The sequence below is a fragment of the Protopterus annectens genome, chromosome 3.part1, assembly GCF_019279795.1.
Source record: "Protopterus annectens isolate FY-2018-M chromosome 3.part1, PAN1.0, whole genome shotgun sequence".
NCBI classification, from domain to species: domain Eukaryota; kingdom Metazoa; phylum Chordata; order Ceratodontiformes; family Protopteridae; genus Protopterus; species Protopterus annectens.
This window is the reverse complement of record NC_056732.1, coordinates 176,782,027-176,799,476: the sequence shown is the minus strand read 5'-3', so window position 1 is coordinate 176,799,476 and position 17,450 is coordinate 176,782,027.

Below are 17,450 nucleotides of genomic sequence, written 5' to 3'. Positions count from 1 at the left end.
TCACTACTCTTTCTTGTTTGTATTTATCTGTGAGGCCATTTACATTTAAAAACATTAAAGAAAGAATCATTGTATTAAAAAGTTATTATCCGCACATTTTATGTATAGCACCTTTTTTGTTTAATGTCTAACTCCAGATTTTGTGTTACGTGCATACATTGTTTGGCAGGTTGAACTTTTATACAGTTGTTTCTTGCCATATATATTTGAGCCTATATCACATCTTATAAAACTTTTTGTTTTATTGAAAGCCACCAAAGAAAAAAAAAAACAAGCACACCCACAAAATCCCTCTAAAATCTGTTAACTTAATACTAACACACAAAATGATGTACACCTTCAAATATTTGAAGTTTTACTCTCCTAATAAGTACAAAAGTCCCAGACTGGCAGCCACACTCACAGACTTGAGTTAACCGAATAGAAAGGTCATCCATGCTAAGACCCATGGTGCAGCCTGTGCTTCAGAGAACATTAATTACCTTGGGGATGTCCATGAATGCTTTCAAAAACATTATCTCTTGGCCAAATTCTGTTTTTTTTCTCAGCCAATCACTCTCCACCAGACTGTAGCCAGTTTCTTGATATCAGATTGTCTCCATTGAGACATGAGAATGGGGCAGCCAGTTTCTCTTTATCACATTTTTTCCATGGAAAAATGAAGACCAGCTGCAGAATTGTTACTGAGTATACATGTATTTGCTAGAAAAAAGCCTCATAATATTCAGTGTTCTTTTTATTTACTTGCTCTGTCTTAAAATGTGTTACTAAATAAATCAAAGGTGTTTAATCCAGTAATTTCCCCATGCAAGAATGAGAAAAAGCGCAATTTCTCTTTTATCATGCTTTTTCTCTCTTTTTTTATATATACATTGCAGTGCCTACATTTCTTAAATCTGATCAAGGAGCATGAGAGAGAGAAGAAGGGAGAAAGAAAAGAAAAAAGAACATCATTACACTTAAAATAACTGCAAAAACATTGAGTTTATAGCTTGTAAAGAAAAACTCATGCCACAAAACTGGTACTATTTAAGAAAAAAAAATGTTGCTTGCAGTTAACTTACTCCCTCCTCTTCCATCCTGAAAACACTTTTCTGAACATTAATGACATTAAGCAGGGTATATGCTTTAGAGTCCCCCATAAGTCCAAAACATTCTGAAAAAGTCCAATATTTCCAGATTTTCTTGTTCTATCATATTTCATAAAAATAATTATTGCATTTAATCCCATATTAAGTTACTGGTTTTATTACTGTTCATCTCCGAAATCCAGTCTCTGCTTCATTTCCAATGTACTCTTGAGTTTTCTAGTCAACTCTCGTGCTCCCTTCCTTCTGTCCAACATTTTCCTTTGAAAAATTTGAAAAGGTTTCACGGGTATAGTCCCTCTGTGATCTATTTTACCAGAAAAACAAGAAGCAGAATCTTCTTCTGTTTCACAGTTTACTTTTTGTTGGACAAACTTTTGTATTTCCTCCTTAGCATGCACTTCATAAAAAAATTATTTTGTCCCTCCAGGGAAGAATATCTTGAAGACAGCTGGGTACAGCAGTTTGAATCTCACACCTGTGTCTCGGCATTTCATGAATAGTTGAATAAATGTGCTCTTCTTCTGTCTGGTGTACAAAGAGTAATCATTCTCTACACTCTGCTGTCTCCCACTTTTAGTACTTTGTCCTTCTGCCACAATTTTGTCAGACCCAGCTCCTTCTGCTGGTAGGATTGCATCTTTACTATTAAAGGTTTAGGTTGCTTTCTTATAGCCAGGTTTGGAGCACACACATGATGTACCCTTTCAATTAACAATTCCTGTTGTGAAATACCAGTCCAGTTGCTTATTTGTGCTTTTATAAAATTAATGCAGTCTGTTCCTTCCAGCTTCTCTGGTATAGCTGAAAATCTCATGCTTTTCCTATGTCCTCTGTCCTCTAATTCTATTATTTTTTGAAACATCTCTTCATGAGTAGTCTCATATTCAGCCAGCCTTTTCTTTATTTTGACCCCCGATGTTTGCAGCTTTATCATTTTATCTGAATATTTGTTTAAAGCTTTTTCCAGCCTTTTGTTGTTTGTGTTGATATACTCCATCAGTGTTTTGTTTATTTTAGCCCGGTCTGTATGCAGTTGTCTTATATCTTCCTGTAGGTTATGGGAAGTCATGTCTGAAAGTTGTATTGCTTTTTGCTGAACAGCTGCAGAACTTACCCCAATCAGTATTTCTTCCTCACTTTTTGTAACTGATTTTTTTTCCAGGTCTTCTATATTTCTTTGTTACTGGCATCCAGGCAGTGCACTTACTATCCAGTTACTGAAATTTGCCCATAAACACAAGTCCACTGACTTTCTCTGCTCAGTTTCTGTTTTCACACTAGGAGAACTAGAATTAAGCTGTTACTCAATGTGCAGCCATCTTGGAAGTTCCAGGTATGTGCTTCTTTTAGTGCTAGAGCATTACAATCCAGGCACAAAAAGCTTATTGTAAAGGGACTCCTTCCTCATCAGACAGGGGCTGCCACCCCTACATCTTCTTCATCCATTTCTTCTCCCAAAGCTATGGACAAGAAATCTTGGCAGAGAGCAGATGCAGAAAGGCAAGGAAAACATCTAAGGAGAAGTCTAAGGAAGAAGGGAAATCTGAGATGTCCCATTAGAGATCTCCAGATCCTTCCATGGCTTTCTAATCGGATCTAAAAGTACAGAGGCTATTGGAACTGACAGTCTCTGTACTGTACATCTCTGACTCAACCTCAGACTTTTTTCTCCAATACTTCAGGAGAAATGCTACTCCAGACCACTTCTTGCGGCATTATTGTCCTGGCCTTTTAGGAGTTTGACCAAATAGGATGTCAACAGGATGATGAGAAAATTTGTCAGGACACAGCTGTAACTTGGGATTCTCTTGGTACTATCATCTAGGAATGTAGAAAGTGCTGGTCCATCTACTCTACTTCTATGCTGTTTTCTGGTACTGGTTCACATGTCAGCACTGGTAGTTTTGGGCCCCAGAATATCTTTGTCAAAGCTAATAGTTTAGGTAACTTAGACTTCAAGTGATTCCCTTCTTCTTTTGGGTCTGAAATATTTGGATCCAGAAGCGCCTCAAAGCTAAAGCTTGATATCGAGACTTAGGGGGATGGTTCAACCTCAAAACCTTTGGAGCTGTCCCTTCCCGTCCACGCTTTGGCTAGATAGCTTGGCACTGAGATCAGACTCAGGGTCAAGACCCATCAGATCAAAAGATTCCATTGTGTCCAAGGACAGGAGGGAACCCAAGGAGATAGTGGCTTCTTTGGCTTTTGAGTCTTTCCATTGAGTACTGTTGACTCTGAGGGAAATGGTGCTGTCTTCAAGGTCGGAGCAATCTGAACCTCAGCTTGAATGAAGCTCTGTTTCTCGTCCTTATGTCAGACAGTGACAGTCAGTCCCACAGGTTTCCCAGGTTTCGTGGTATGTTAGCTCCCAGTCTGATGCTCCTCCTCAGATGGTTCATTGGAATCAGGCATGCAAACAGAAGCACTTGGACTCTTTTCCTGAATCCATCAGCAAAGCCATAAACTTGAATGACGGTGAAGTCTCCACAAGATCCCCCTCTCAGGATGTCACATTTGTTGAGATTCTGGAATTGATGAAACAGAGAAGTGGGATGATTGGGTTCCTATTATATAGTCGAAGAGGCAATCCTTCAACGTGTCTTGATTGAACTTGAAAGCACGAAACAGCAAAATAGCAAAATGGCATATAAGCGAGTTCTTTCCCTAGGAAAGAAATCACTTGGCCGCTTCCATTACTTTGCCATTTTCCCTCACTGTAGTGCAATCTCGGAGTTGGTATATTTAAGTGGGGGGGGGGGTGAGACCCCACTTTATGTAATGTTTGAAGTTTTTATTTTATTTTATTTTTTTTTTGTGGAACAACGATTTTTTTCCCTGGGAATAAATTGCTGTTCCAAGTGTTTGGGATTGTAAGCTTTCGCTTATATGGTGTTGATAAATCAGCATTCACTTTTTAAGAGTTTGCTGATTTAATATAGACCCAGATGGTCTACAGTTAGCCCTTCTCCTGATGAGTCTGTGTTCCTAGAAGCCTTTGGGTTCAAATCATCTTCATCCTGGGTGGTACCGCTCATTGATCCACTCATTGATTTGATGGCTTAATGGGCATGGAAGGACCCTGACATGATGGAGCCTATCTCCAAAAAGCCTGACAGAATGTTCTCCACCCACATAGACAGGAAACATTGGAGTAAGGGTCTTCTAGTAGATGTGATGGTTGTAGCAATGGCCACAGAAAAGGAATTTTATGAAGAGAGTTCCTCAGTCCATCCACCTAATAGACAGTATAGGGTGATGGACCATTTTGGGAAATGGACTTACGCTTCAGCAGCCTATGCTGTCAGAGTGCTGAATTATTTAGCTCATGTCAACCAGATTTCAGAGAGACTTGAAGGAAATTTCCAAGTCTGTCTTGGGGTACTACCAGCAGATGTCCTGAAGACAGTGGATTCCCAGCTATCCACCCTCCAGTCTTCTTCCAGTGTAGCCATGCAACTGCTGTCAAATGCAGCTGATGGTACAGCTAGGGCTGCAGGCACTGGCATTTACATTCTCTGGCATACCTGGATGTGACTCTATGACTTTGTGGAGATCTTCAAGGTGTCATTCATTAATGACCCCTTTGATGGCTCCAACTTATTTGGACCTAAAGTTAAAGAAACACTCACCAGGAGTCAGCAGGATGGTAAGGCTCTCTCTGCAGTAGCTATCCATTTCCCATGCCCCAGAGATCCTACTCTAGGAATCAGCAAGCTGGAAAGTGGATGCTTTAGGAAATCATAGAGCAGTTATCAGGAGACTCCTGGAGATGGACCTTTTCATAGCAGAGCAGGAGGCAACAATAATGGACATTGCCCCAGTTGTGGACCACATAATCAGGGCTTTCATGAACCATTTTCCGAAAACCCTTTAAAGCATCCCTGAAGGGTTGTCCAACTGCTGCACTCTGGAGGCAGTTGGGGAGCACTTATCTTTGCACCTACAAGCCTGGAAAAAACATAACCACAAATTCATGGGTGCTAAACATTATCTCCAGAGGTTCTTCTATAAAATTTTCCCTTTCCCCTGTCAAATGGAAAAGAGTTCCTGATGTCCTACCCAGTTATCAGGAACTTGCAGCAGAGGTTTCCAAGCTGCTAGAAAAAAGTCATCAAGCCTGTCCCCTGTAGACCAGGTAGAATCTGAAGTCTACTCACAGTTAGTTTTGTACCCAAGAAAACAGGGGACCTCAAGCCTATTCTAGACTAGAGTCATTTGTATCAGTATGTCAAGCAGACAAAATTCCAGATGGTCGCACTACAGTCCATATTGCCTCTACTGAGACAGGATGATTGGACATGTTCAATACACCTTAAGGGCACATATCATGTGAAGATAGAGAAGAGTTTGAGGGGTTTCTCTGTTTCCAGCTGGGCACCAGTCATTATCAGTTCAGAGCTCTGCCCTTTGAGCTCACCACAGCCCCCAGGTTTTCTCCAAAGTCATGGTAGTGGTAGCAGTGCACATGCACCTACTAGGGATCCACATTTTCCCATGGCACAAAAATTGGCTGCTCACAACTACAACTATCAGTCTCTTATTGCACCAGTGGGACCTATTGCTCCAACTGTTGCAGGAGCTAGTCAACTGTCACCATTTCCAAGACCCAGCAAATGCCTTCTCAACAGGTAGAATTTATTGGATGCCACCTGGACACAACCTTACAATGTCCATCTTCCAATGTCCAGGGTTCTTTCTGTTTATCTCACTGCCATGCAAGTACTAAACCACCCCTGTCCCCTGACAAGGTTGATCCTTTGCCTGCTGTGTCTTATGGTGTCCACAATCCTCATGATCTCACTTGCCAGATATTTTATCAGGGTTCTCCAATGGACTTTAGCGGTACAATGGTCTCAAAGAGTTCATCCACTCAAAGCCAAAATAAAACTAACTTAGATCTGCAGATGGCACATGTCTTGGTGGACAGTGTTTGCTTCAGTGATAAACAGTTGACCATTCCAGAGAAGTACCATGGTGGCAGTTGTGACAATGGATGCCTTCCTTTTGAGTGGGATGGGCATTTTGAATGGAAGATGGTTCAGGGACATGGTCATACGTAGAGGTCAGTCTTCACATCAGTGTTTTCTAGATGACAGCACTAATGTTGAAAGCCTTTCAGGATGGTCTCCTCAGAGATGCGATTCAGGTTCAGACAGACATGTCAGTAGTCTAGTACATCAATAAACAGGAGGGAACCCCTTCTTACCCCTAATGTTGCAAACCCATGAGAGTCTTGCAGTGGGTGATATCTTCACACATCTTTCATACAGCAATGCGTATCCCAGGGTCATTCATTTTTCTAGCGGACAAACTGAGCAGGTCTAATAATAAAAACCACTTCAGGAGCCAGTGAACAGTAAAAACTCCAACCAAAAAGTTCACCAGTAACACAGAAGAACCACAGTCTGGTTTAGCGTAAAAAACATTTTAATCTCTGCTTTTTTAAAACACTTCATCAGAAAGGTTTAAGCCAACAATGCACACTGTATTTAAAGTTTAAGACAATTAACAATCAATTAAAATCAATTAACAAATTAACCCCTTAATTTCCGTTTTTCTAAAAAAAACATTTAATATTAACATGTTCGTTCAACCCAGGGGTAACATCAGCACTAAGTCTTATCTGCCAACTCACTTCTCTAGTTTCAGTTTCATTTTTGAAGTTACCTCCTCTTTTATCTATTCTAACCTGCTCCAAAATGGTAAACAAAAACTTATTAATTAAAATTTCTACACACCCTTGAATATTTAAAAAGTGCATTATTGTCATCCTTTTTCTTAATGGCTCTTAGATGTTCTTGTATCCTGTCTCTCAACCGCCTTGTAGTCATACCTACATAAAAGGAATCACAGGTTGAGCACAGGGCAAGGTAAACTACTCCAATCATGCCACAACTATACCTTTCTTTAAAATCAGTTATAATTTAAATGTTGCGACATAACGAGGGGACCTTCATGTTTAAATCTGCTACTGGAACAACCATTACACTTATAAGTTCCTTTGCTTTTGTCGCTATTAATAAGGGAAATTTTGGTATCTGTTCTTTCCAATAATTGCTTAATACTTTGTGTTTTGACATTGACATTATTACCCAAAGCCTGACCAACATCTCTATGACTACTAATAATTTGCCAGTTTTGTATTATAATATTCTTGATGTTTAATGTGTCCACTGACATCTCCAGGCAACAACAGGGAAGGTCATAAGAAATTTCCTCCTCCTTAGGCTTAACCTCTAATCCTTTCAATAAAATAGATGGAAAGAAGGTCTTCCTCTTATCAGAAATTTCATTTGCAATCTGTTTTAACAACTCTATACGATATCCTCTTTCCACAAACAACTGAATAATAAATTCCAATTCAGTTTGAAAGTTATCATTTTTACTAATCATATGTGATGCCCTTATAAATTGTCCTCTGGGTATATTGCATTTCTTGTGATTAGGATGATTACTAATCCAGTACAGATAACTATTTGAGAAGGTATCCTTCCTGAAAATGTTACTATTAAAGCTACCGCTCAAAGAATTCCATATACGTTTAATAACTAAAAAATTCACCATATGACCTGTACTACCTAGTGTAAAGGACAAAAAATCAGAAGTTTTGTTTAAATCTTCTAAAAAAACAACAGCATTGATTTCACCCTTAAAAATAAAAAACAAGGCATCGACAAACCTGTTATAAAATAAAATGTCTGTGAAGCCTGTAACTTTAGGCAACAATTCCCATTTCCACCATCCTAATACTGGACTTGCATATGCTGGAGCTACACTTGACCCCATTGCAACACCTTTCTTTTGTTTATATTTGTCGTGAAAAAAGAAAAAAATTGTTGTTCAATACCATTTCTAATAACTTACAGTTCATATTTATATGAACTGTAGACATATCACTATATTTGTTCAGATAATATCTAATACTTTCAACCCCCTCACTGGTGGGTATAGAAGTAAACAAAGAGACCATGTCTACTGTAACTAAAGTGAGATCTTCAGTATTTGCCAATCTTTTTATTTGAAACTCTCTGATATGGTTTAAAAAGTCCCATGAATAACAACAATATGAAGATAATCTTTGTACTAATGGATTCAAAATAGTACCCAAATATATAAAAATTCCTTCAGTTATACTGCCTGCTGCTGATACTATAGGTCTAAAAGGGGGGTGGCTTTGGTCTTTATGTATCTTAGGTATCCCAAACAGGATACCTACACGTGGATGTTTAGTGAAAAAATAATTATATAATTGCACATCTATTTCCTTATTCAAAACCATACTATCCAACACTGAATATAATTCTTTGTATTTTAAATGAATGTTTTCTGATGAAGTGTTTTACGAAAGCGGAGATTAAAACATTTTTTATGCTAAACCAGATTGTGGTTCTTCTGTGTTACTAGTGAACTTTTTGGTTGGGGTTAAACTGAGCAGGTCTATCCTAATGCCATGAGTGGTTCCTCAATCCAACAGTGACAAACTTGATCTTCAGTCACTGGAGCCAGCCTTGTTGCGATTTTTGTGTAGCTCATGTAAATCTGAAGTGCAGGGGTTACTTTGCCCTAATCCCTCCACAGGGGCAGTTACAAAGAAATGTTCTGGTCCAAAAGTGGTCCCAGGTCTCCTTTATGCTTTCCCCATTGCCTCTAATGAACAAATTTATACTGAAAGCAAGAATTTGCAAGGCCAAGGTGATCCTCATTGCCTCTTTCTGGCCTTGGCAAACATGGTTTCCATTCCTGTGCCCTCTTCTAGTACATCGTCCCTGGAAACTGGATCACTATCCAGATCTCTTGTCTCACCTGTCCAGAGTGACTCACCCAGATCAGAAAGCCATGAAATTAACAGATTGGTTCTACTGATTCTAAAATTGCCAAGAGATGCCAGGCTTTCCTTGTTGGTTGTTCAGATCTTATCAGCTTCTCAAAAATATGCCACCACCAAGGTGTACCAAATCAAATGGAAAAAGATTTTCTATTTGGGAATCATCCAAAGATTTAGACCCCTTTTCAGCTCCTCTTCCCTCCCTTATCAGAACTTTTTCACAACAAATCTAGGCACTCAACTATCAAAATGCAGTTGGCAGATATCTCTAATTTTTAGATAGGTCAGAACAAGTCATCTATAGCCTTGTTGAAGATTTCCAAAGCCTTTTTAAATAGAACTGTATTACTCTGGCCTCCAGCTAGAGATCCAGCTCCTCCATGGGACATTACTATCATGTTGCAAGCATTGACTCAGCCGCCATTTGAGACATCAGTGGATTTGAAATTCCTATCTTGGAAAACAATTTTTCTGGTGGCTGTCACATCTGCTAAGCATATATTAGAGATGCAGGAACTTTTCTGCAAACCTCCTTACTTGTTTTTTTTTTTCATAAGGATAATGTTTCACTGAGAACTAATGCTTATTTCCTTCATAAGCTGGCATCTGAAGCTGATCTAAATCAAGCAGTACATTTGCTGGTCTTTTTTCTCTGATTTTCTAATAGGGGTGAATACATGCTTCATTTGCTGAACGTCCATCATTAACTCAGGTTTCATCTTCACTGATCTAAGCCTTTCAGGAAGTCTGATCAACTTTTTTTTTTTACATTCTCCAAATAAAAACTGGGCAAGGCAGTGGCTAAGGTTATTTTGTCTAGATGGTTTTCTGATTGTATTATATTTGTGTACAATACAAAGGGTTTATCCTTACAATCCAAGCCTAAAGTTCATTCCACAAACAGTGTGGCCATGTCTACAGCCTTTACAAGCAGCCTTCCCATTGATATCTGTGCAATTACTACTTGGTCAGCAATTCATACATTTTTCATTAGGCAAGAGGGGGGCGGAATGTATTGGAGAAAACTGGCAAAGGAACCAAGGTATTGGGAGCTAATAACTAGAAGGGGAAATATGATACAATGGGAAGATGCCAAGAATGTATTTGGACTGCAGGTCAGAGAATGCATTCCCTATCAGGGATTGATATCACAGTATAGGCAAAGAGAAAGAAATATGAGTGTCTGAAATGAAAGACCAGCACTGGTAGTGTTTTTAATAAAATCTAGAACAGACACTGCCATTAAAAAAGGAATAATTAGTAGAGCATATAAAATATTGCATAACTATAAGAATCAATCTAGAAAGGATTGGGAAGAGAGATTGGATAACAATTCACAAAGAAACAATAGGAAGATATATGTATGTATGCCACATATACTACAAAATCTAGAAGATTTAGGATTTTTGCCTGGAAATGTTTACATAGATATTTTATACCCCAAGTAGACTCCAGAGATTTTTTTCTCAGGTAGAAAGTAAATGTTGGAGGTGGAAGGGGAAGAAAGAAGTAACTGGGAACATTTTCTGGGAGTGCAGTGAGTTGGTGGACTTTTAAGGATTCTCTGCAGGATGCACTGATGGAGATGCTGGGTGGACAGATTGTTCTGATGAGGAAGATGATTTTTCTGAGCTATGATACAGATTCGGAATTGCCTAGACATGGTAAGGCCTTGCTGTGTCTAATAATGGTGGCTGCCAAAAATGCAATCACTAGAAAATGGAAATAAAAATCTAAACCAACTATACTGGAAGGACTGAATATAACAACAGAGATAAAACAACTGGAACTGAGATCTTTAGAAAATGGTAGGAGCAAACTACATATCAAAAATGGGAATTGTGGGAACAATACATGTAAGGGAGGATTGAGGCCTAAAAGGCAACAGGACTTAAATGAGCTCTGTAATGTTTGTGTGAGAAAGAGTGGGTAAATTATAAGTGATGTATAATGTTTACATCTGGGAGTGTGTCAGTATGGTTTGTGATCTAAAATGCTTGCGACTAGGATTGTCTCTGTGTGGTCTGTTTTCATTTATATAAATGTATAATTGCCTATGTAGTAAATGATGGTTTAATTAAGTTGTTTCTTGTTTAAAAAAACAGGAATTGAATAATTTATGTTATATTGCTTAGGTTATATGATATATAGCAATATATGTGAAGTACAATGTTTATGTTGATATATTTTGATTACTTTTATATAAATGTAGATTTGCCTATGTTACAAGTAGCGTTGTCGCCTCACAGTAAGACGCTGTCCGGTTCGACTCTCAGCTAGAGCGTCTTCTGCATGGAGACATGCGTGAATGGGCGTACCTTTGTTGAAGGTTGTGCATCAGGGCTGGCAACTTGGCACATAAAAATCAACTTCCAATCATTAGCGGGCCGGAGCTCCGCTGTGGCGACCCCTAACCAGGAAAAGCCGAAAGACACAATAACAACAACAACAACAAGTGATAATTCAATAAAGGTGTTTGAAAAAAAAACAAAAAACAATTCAAACATTTTTTTTTCACATTATAAACTGGATGTATGATGTAGATCTTGTTCATCCTTTGGCTCCACCATTATTAGGAATGTCCCTTTGATACCACCCTGGACTATATGCTTGGAATGTGTCCCATAGTTGAATTCAATGAAAATAGATAACATTGGATATAAATGTTATCTATTTACCATAATGATAGATCTGTGGTGTCTAATTTTCATTCAGTTCAACATCCCTCCCACTTGCCCCCTACCAAACTGCCACTAATGAGAGACCGAAGACCAGTGGACCTTGGTTTTCCCTGTCAATAAGCAGTCATCACTGCCAGTGCTCTATAACCATGTCATAGCCTTTTTCATAACATTTAGAAATTAGCTGGAATAAGAACCTTTTTCATTAGCATAAGGTTTCTTGTTTATGCTTTGATATTTTATTCATCAGGGGTAAACTTAATCTGAAGTAGTAGGGTGGAGGGCAGGGACTTATGGGTAGAGGAAAAGTCAGTGTCCTGGAACCAAAAACTTTGAGATTGGTGCAGAGGTTGGATCCGAAAACCCATAGCTGAACTGGACAAAAATCAGACAACATGGATCTATTGTTATGGTAAGTACATAATTTTTGTTTTCCCTACCTCTGGGCTAGCTGCTTGCTGACCACCCTACTGCCCTCCTTGCTGGCTGGCCTGTTTTGTCCTTCTGCATCCTGATGGGGGTGACAGGATTGTTAGAGTCAAAACATGAGTGCCCAATAATAGCAGGACTTGTTGCAACCCTAACTCAGGAACTCTAAAAATATACATCAGATCTAGCCTTGGGGAGCATGGACAAGCTTCTTGTCAGTCCATGGTCCATGGCCTCTCAAATAAAGAAGGGAGGACATCAGTGTAAAGGAGATGAGGGCCCTCAATTAAGCTCTGCAGGTCTTCTCTCACATGTGGAATCCTGGACTCCCTCAGGATTTTCATAGACAGCACAACAGCCATGTGTTATATCAATAAATGGGAGAAACAAAGTCCTACCAACTGTGGAGACTGACTTTTTTGGGCTGGGGACCAAGCAGTAAAAGCAAATATTTTCCTTCAAGCAGTTTGCATACCATCCCAGTACAGTGATCTTGCAGATTCTCTAAGCAGGTCCATGGAAGACCTTCACAAATGGATGCTGAACAGGGAGGTTGCACTGGACAGACTCGACAAATGGGATATTCCTCAAATAGACCTTTTTGCCTTCACTCAGAACATACAGCTCAAGCTATTTTGTTGTAGGATCCATTGTCACCATGCCTGGAGGATGGCTCTCATGTCTTTTTTTCTTAGAAGGGGAAGTTCCTTTATGTCTTCCCTTCACTTACCTTAATCCCACAGGTTCTGTTGAAGATCCAAAACGACATACCAAAAATCTTGCTGGTGACTCTGTTTTAGCCCTGGCAGCACTGGCTTCCCCTTCATCATCTGACCAGGGGTTATCACCGCAAGTTAACCTACAAAATTTATTTGCTCACACAGAAATATGGTTCTCTGCTTCATCCCAGCTTGCAGGCTCACAACCTGACATTCTGGATGATAGCATTTTAATTCCTTTCAGACACCAATTTTCCAAGGACATGCTACAGGTTCTACAGAAGGCGAGAAAACCTGCCACTGGAAGGTCTTATATCTGGGATCACAAAAAGAATGAGAGTCCCAGGAATTCCACTATTCTTTTCTCCTTGTGTGAATTCCTAAAAGCTGGTCTAGCCTATTCTTCTACCAAGGGACACATTTGCCATTTTTCATGTATGCCTCTTAATCCTCCTCAGGAAGTTTCTGAAAAGCATCCCTTTACTTGAATCCACCTAGAAGGGCTATTCTCCTCCCTGGGATCTTACATTTTTTTTTCTTGGAAAAGCTTAGTCAGCCAAATTTCAAACCAGTGGAGTCTTCTCCTCTGAAGATCTGTGCGTGGAGGAAACCATTTTTCTGGTAGCCCATACTTCTGCTAGAAGGGTTTCTGAACTTCTTATTGCCTTACCTCCATTCCTCATTTACTATAAGGATAGGGTGTCTTAGGGTTATCTCTTCCTTAATGCCCAAAGTAGTTAATGAGCTGTCTCTCAATCAGGCTGTTAATTTGCCTTCTTTCTTTCCAAACCCTCAGAGCAAGAGTGAAAGACCCTTGCACTCTTTGGAGATGTACAGACAACTAAGATTCTATTTGGCTAAGACTAAAGAAATCAGGAAGACAGATCAAGGTTTTGTTTTATTCCAGAAAGGCACATTGGGCAACTTGATCTCCAAGCAGAGAGTTGCTAATTGAATTTCAAAATCAATTTCCTTTCGTTATTCTCATCATGGTAAGTCCTTTTTTACTGTTAAAGCTGACTTCACTAGAGCAGGTTTTGATTCTGTTACCTTCTTTAAGGGAACTGATTCAAGGACTGTTATAAAAGCAGCTACATGGTCATCTATTTACACTTTCATTAAGCATTATAGAGTAGATGCTTCTCCTGATCTAGAACTTCCTTTGCTAGGTCCATTCTTTCGGTATTGGTAGACAGTTCCCTCTGTCTCTGGTCCATCCACCCTTTCTAATTGATAAGCTTTGGGAATCACCCTTCAGTACTGGAATACTTAAAACAGTAATCTAAGCAAGGACATAGTACAGTTGTGTAAGAACTTACCATAACACTAGATGTCCTTCTGATCGGGTCTATGTCTATCCATTAAAAAAACAAAGCATCAAATGGCATATATCATCGAACATGCCATTCATTGAGCTGTTCTGACGAAGATCTCATTATGGTAGGGATAAGGAAATTTGCCCTTTCCCCACTGTAGTGCAATTACAGAGTTGTTTTTATATATATACATATATATATGCATACATATATATATATATATATATATATATATATATATATATATATATATATATATAAATTACTAAGGTGTGTGGGTGGGGGGCAGACCCCCCACATGAGGTTTTGATGAATGGCATTTACGATGTAATACCGTTTGATACTTTTACCATTCGACAAATAAACATAGACCCCTGCCAATCACTGTTTTTGTATTGCAATATGTTTAACCCTTTTTCTTTCTGTGGACTGAGGGGTGACCAGCTTCCTACTTCTTTCCTCTTATCTGAACTTATTTTGATTTATACTTTTTCTAAGGTGTCTCCTGTCTCAGATAGTGTGAGGATTTTGCACTTATACATCCACTTATGTACCCTAACTCACACAAGCTTAGGTCATACACTGGATGTATGACCATATGGAAGTTTTGGGCTTTGGTATTATTGGCCTGACATGATAACCAACTGGTATTAGAATACTGCAGCAGTGATCAGTAGGACATCTACTGTTATGGTAAGTTTTTACACAACTGTATTATATATAGATAGAGTGTTCACTGTTATGATTCATAGTGTGTGTGTGGTTTTACTGTTTTCCTTTTGACAATGGAGAAAAGTTCAAACATTAGATTCAGGAAGTGTGTCAGATGTGGACATAAAATCGCCCTCAGGACCGGGATGATTCTAGTGTAGTTTAGATCCTGAACATTTTGATGTGGAATAGGGGATTTTTCAGAGCTTTGGATCCAAAGTTCTTGTATACTGCAGCAATAAGCTATTCATTAGGGGCATTCGGCCCTTAGACCCTAAGGCATCATGTAAAAAGAGGGATAAAGATAAGTATTCTTGAAAGAGAAAAGTGCTGGTTGACTAGTACTTCAGATCCAAAAATCTATAGTAGCCAGAATAAAGAGTCTTCCTTAACTTCAACCTTGACAGCTGCAAACAGAACCTTGACAGCTGCAAACAGGTCTCGGGAGACAGACAAGTCCCCTCTGCCAATTCTGAGAAGACCAAAATAAGTAAAATAAAGAGCAACCAGCAAAGACAAAAGAAAAATTTGTATCAAAAAAGCTGGCTAGGCAATGAGAGTATGAGCAAAGCAATTTAATGAACAGTAAAACAATAACATAAAACTCATAAAAACTGGATAAGTGCTTTCATACACACAGGTACTTCATCAGATCCAACATTAAGAGAACTTAAAACACAAGTAGCTATATATCAATGTCTAAGGTCACTTGATTTTTGGCTTAAGAGGGATGACATAATTTAATCCTCTCCCTTCATAAGCCCTAAACGAGTGCATCCACTTAATCTCCACACATTCAGTCTGTGTCTTAATATCACCACCTCTAAGTCGTGGTGGAAAGATTTCTAAGACCAAAAACTTAAACCAATGATTACTCCCTGCTACTTTAACATGTTTGGACAAAGCATTTCTTTCATCTCCTTTAGTAATGCTATACACATGCTCCCTAATCCAGTCTCTTAAGCACTGGTTTGTTTTCCCTACATAGAAACTTTTACAGATCACACAGAAAGCACAGTACATGACATTCTGAGTGCTGCAGTCCGCATAGGATCTCAAATCATATGCCCTACCTGTATGAGGATGTATAAACTGGTCATCTGTATCTATATACCTACAGGCAATACAATGACGGCAGGGGTGCGTACCAGTTCTTTCACTTCTTACACTCTTCCTTTTATTGGTCAGTGGCTTGTAAAGCAACATCTTTTTAAGTGAAGGTCAGTTCTTAAAACAAAATGAGGGGGAACTTCCTAGTAGACCCTTACATTTCTCATCTGAAGTCAAGACCCTCCAATGTTTCCTGACAATCCCACATATAGACCCAGAGTTTTTCGAGTACGTAAGACTCATGCATATGGGTTGGGTAGATTTCTGTGTTGATGATATGGGCTATCCTTCTTGTTCATTAAAGTACGTTCTCGTCTGAGAATCTCTCAGCATGACAGCATCATTCTGTGCAGCTATGATGTCTGAGTTGTCATAACCTCTATCTAGAAGGTTAGTAGTAAGTGTCTCAAAAGAGCCATACATATCGCTACCCTGGTGCTTAACCTAACCATTCTAAAAAACTGTTCCTTCAAGACATTTTTCTTCACATGCTTAGGGTGCATACTTAGGGAGTGCACTAGATTATTGGTCTTACATGATTTAACAAACTGTTTTGTGGAAAGCCCTCCTAAAGTCTTGTGCACTGTCACATCCAAAAAGGACACTTGGAGGAAGGAACTGTTAAAATGTATGCCTTCAAGACGTCCTTCAGCTGTTTCCATATGATCATTCAGATCCATTAGGAGTGCTAGAAGTGAATTGAGAGCATATGATGAAGGCCTTTCTTAAGACTCAGATGTAGTTGGGCATCATTCCATCCCCCGCTGTACCTAGGGCAGATTGGACTGGCCTCCTGTACCATTAGTTCTTTCCTCAGCACCTGCCTATGTGCTGATGGCATAGGTGCCAACATGCCTCCTGGACTGCTCAACATTAATTCCAGTGTCTGTGCATTCAGTGACAGTGATTTTGCTTCCAGCACACTCAACTCTGAGGCCCCCAGAGTCAACTGCGTACTGTTTCCAACTGCTCAGTGGTGCATCTTTGGCTCCAAAACTTGGGACCTATTTTTGGTGACAGACTCCTTGGCATTTGAGCTATGAGATCTGGTCTCAAGCTCAGATCTGTCTGGATCCTCTGCTCTAGGGACTTGACTTTCATCTCCATCAATTTCTGCTTTGATAGGGGTTGTCCTGTTTCTGGAGTTGGATTCCTAGGGTCCGAAAGATTTTGTATCAGTGTCCATAGTTATGGAGTGGATAATAGTTTCTCTCAGGTGCCCACCTAACTATTTGTACACTCATTTCAAGGCTCCCAAGGGCAGAATAAACCAGATCTTTCTCAAGGGAAAGACCATGGTGCTAACAGACACTTCTGGAGACTTTGATCAGTCACAGTCAGAGATTCCCAAGAAGAGGACATGTAAAAAAAAGATGTGGGGTACTCTACAGAGTCCCCAATTTCAGGAATGGACTTGGAGGATCTAGAGGGCTCCTCACAGTGCTTTCCTGAAGATACCACTATCAGCAAAATTCTTGAGCTAATAAAGCAGGGGACTTTGGCCCACCTTGCCACCCTCTCAACACAAAAAAGTAATCTTTGAGGCATATGGATCTGCTGCCTTTTGG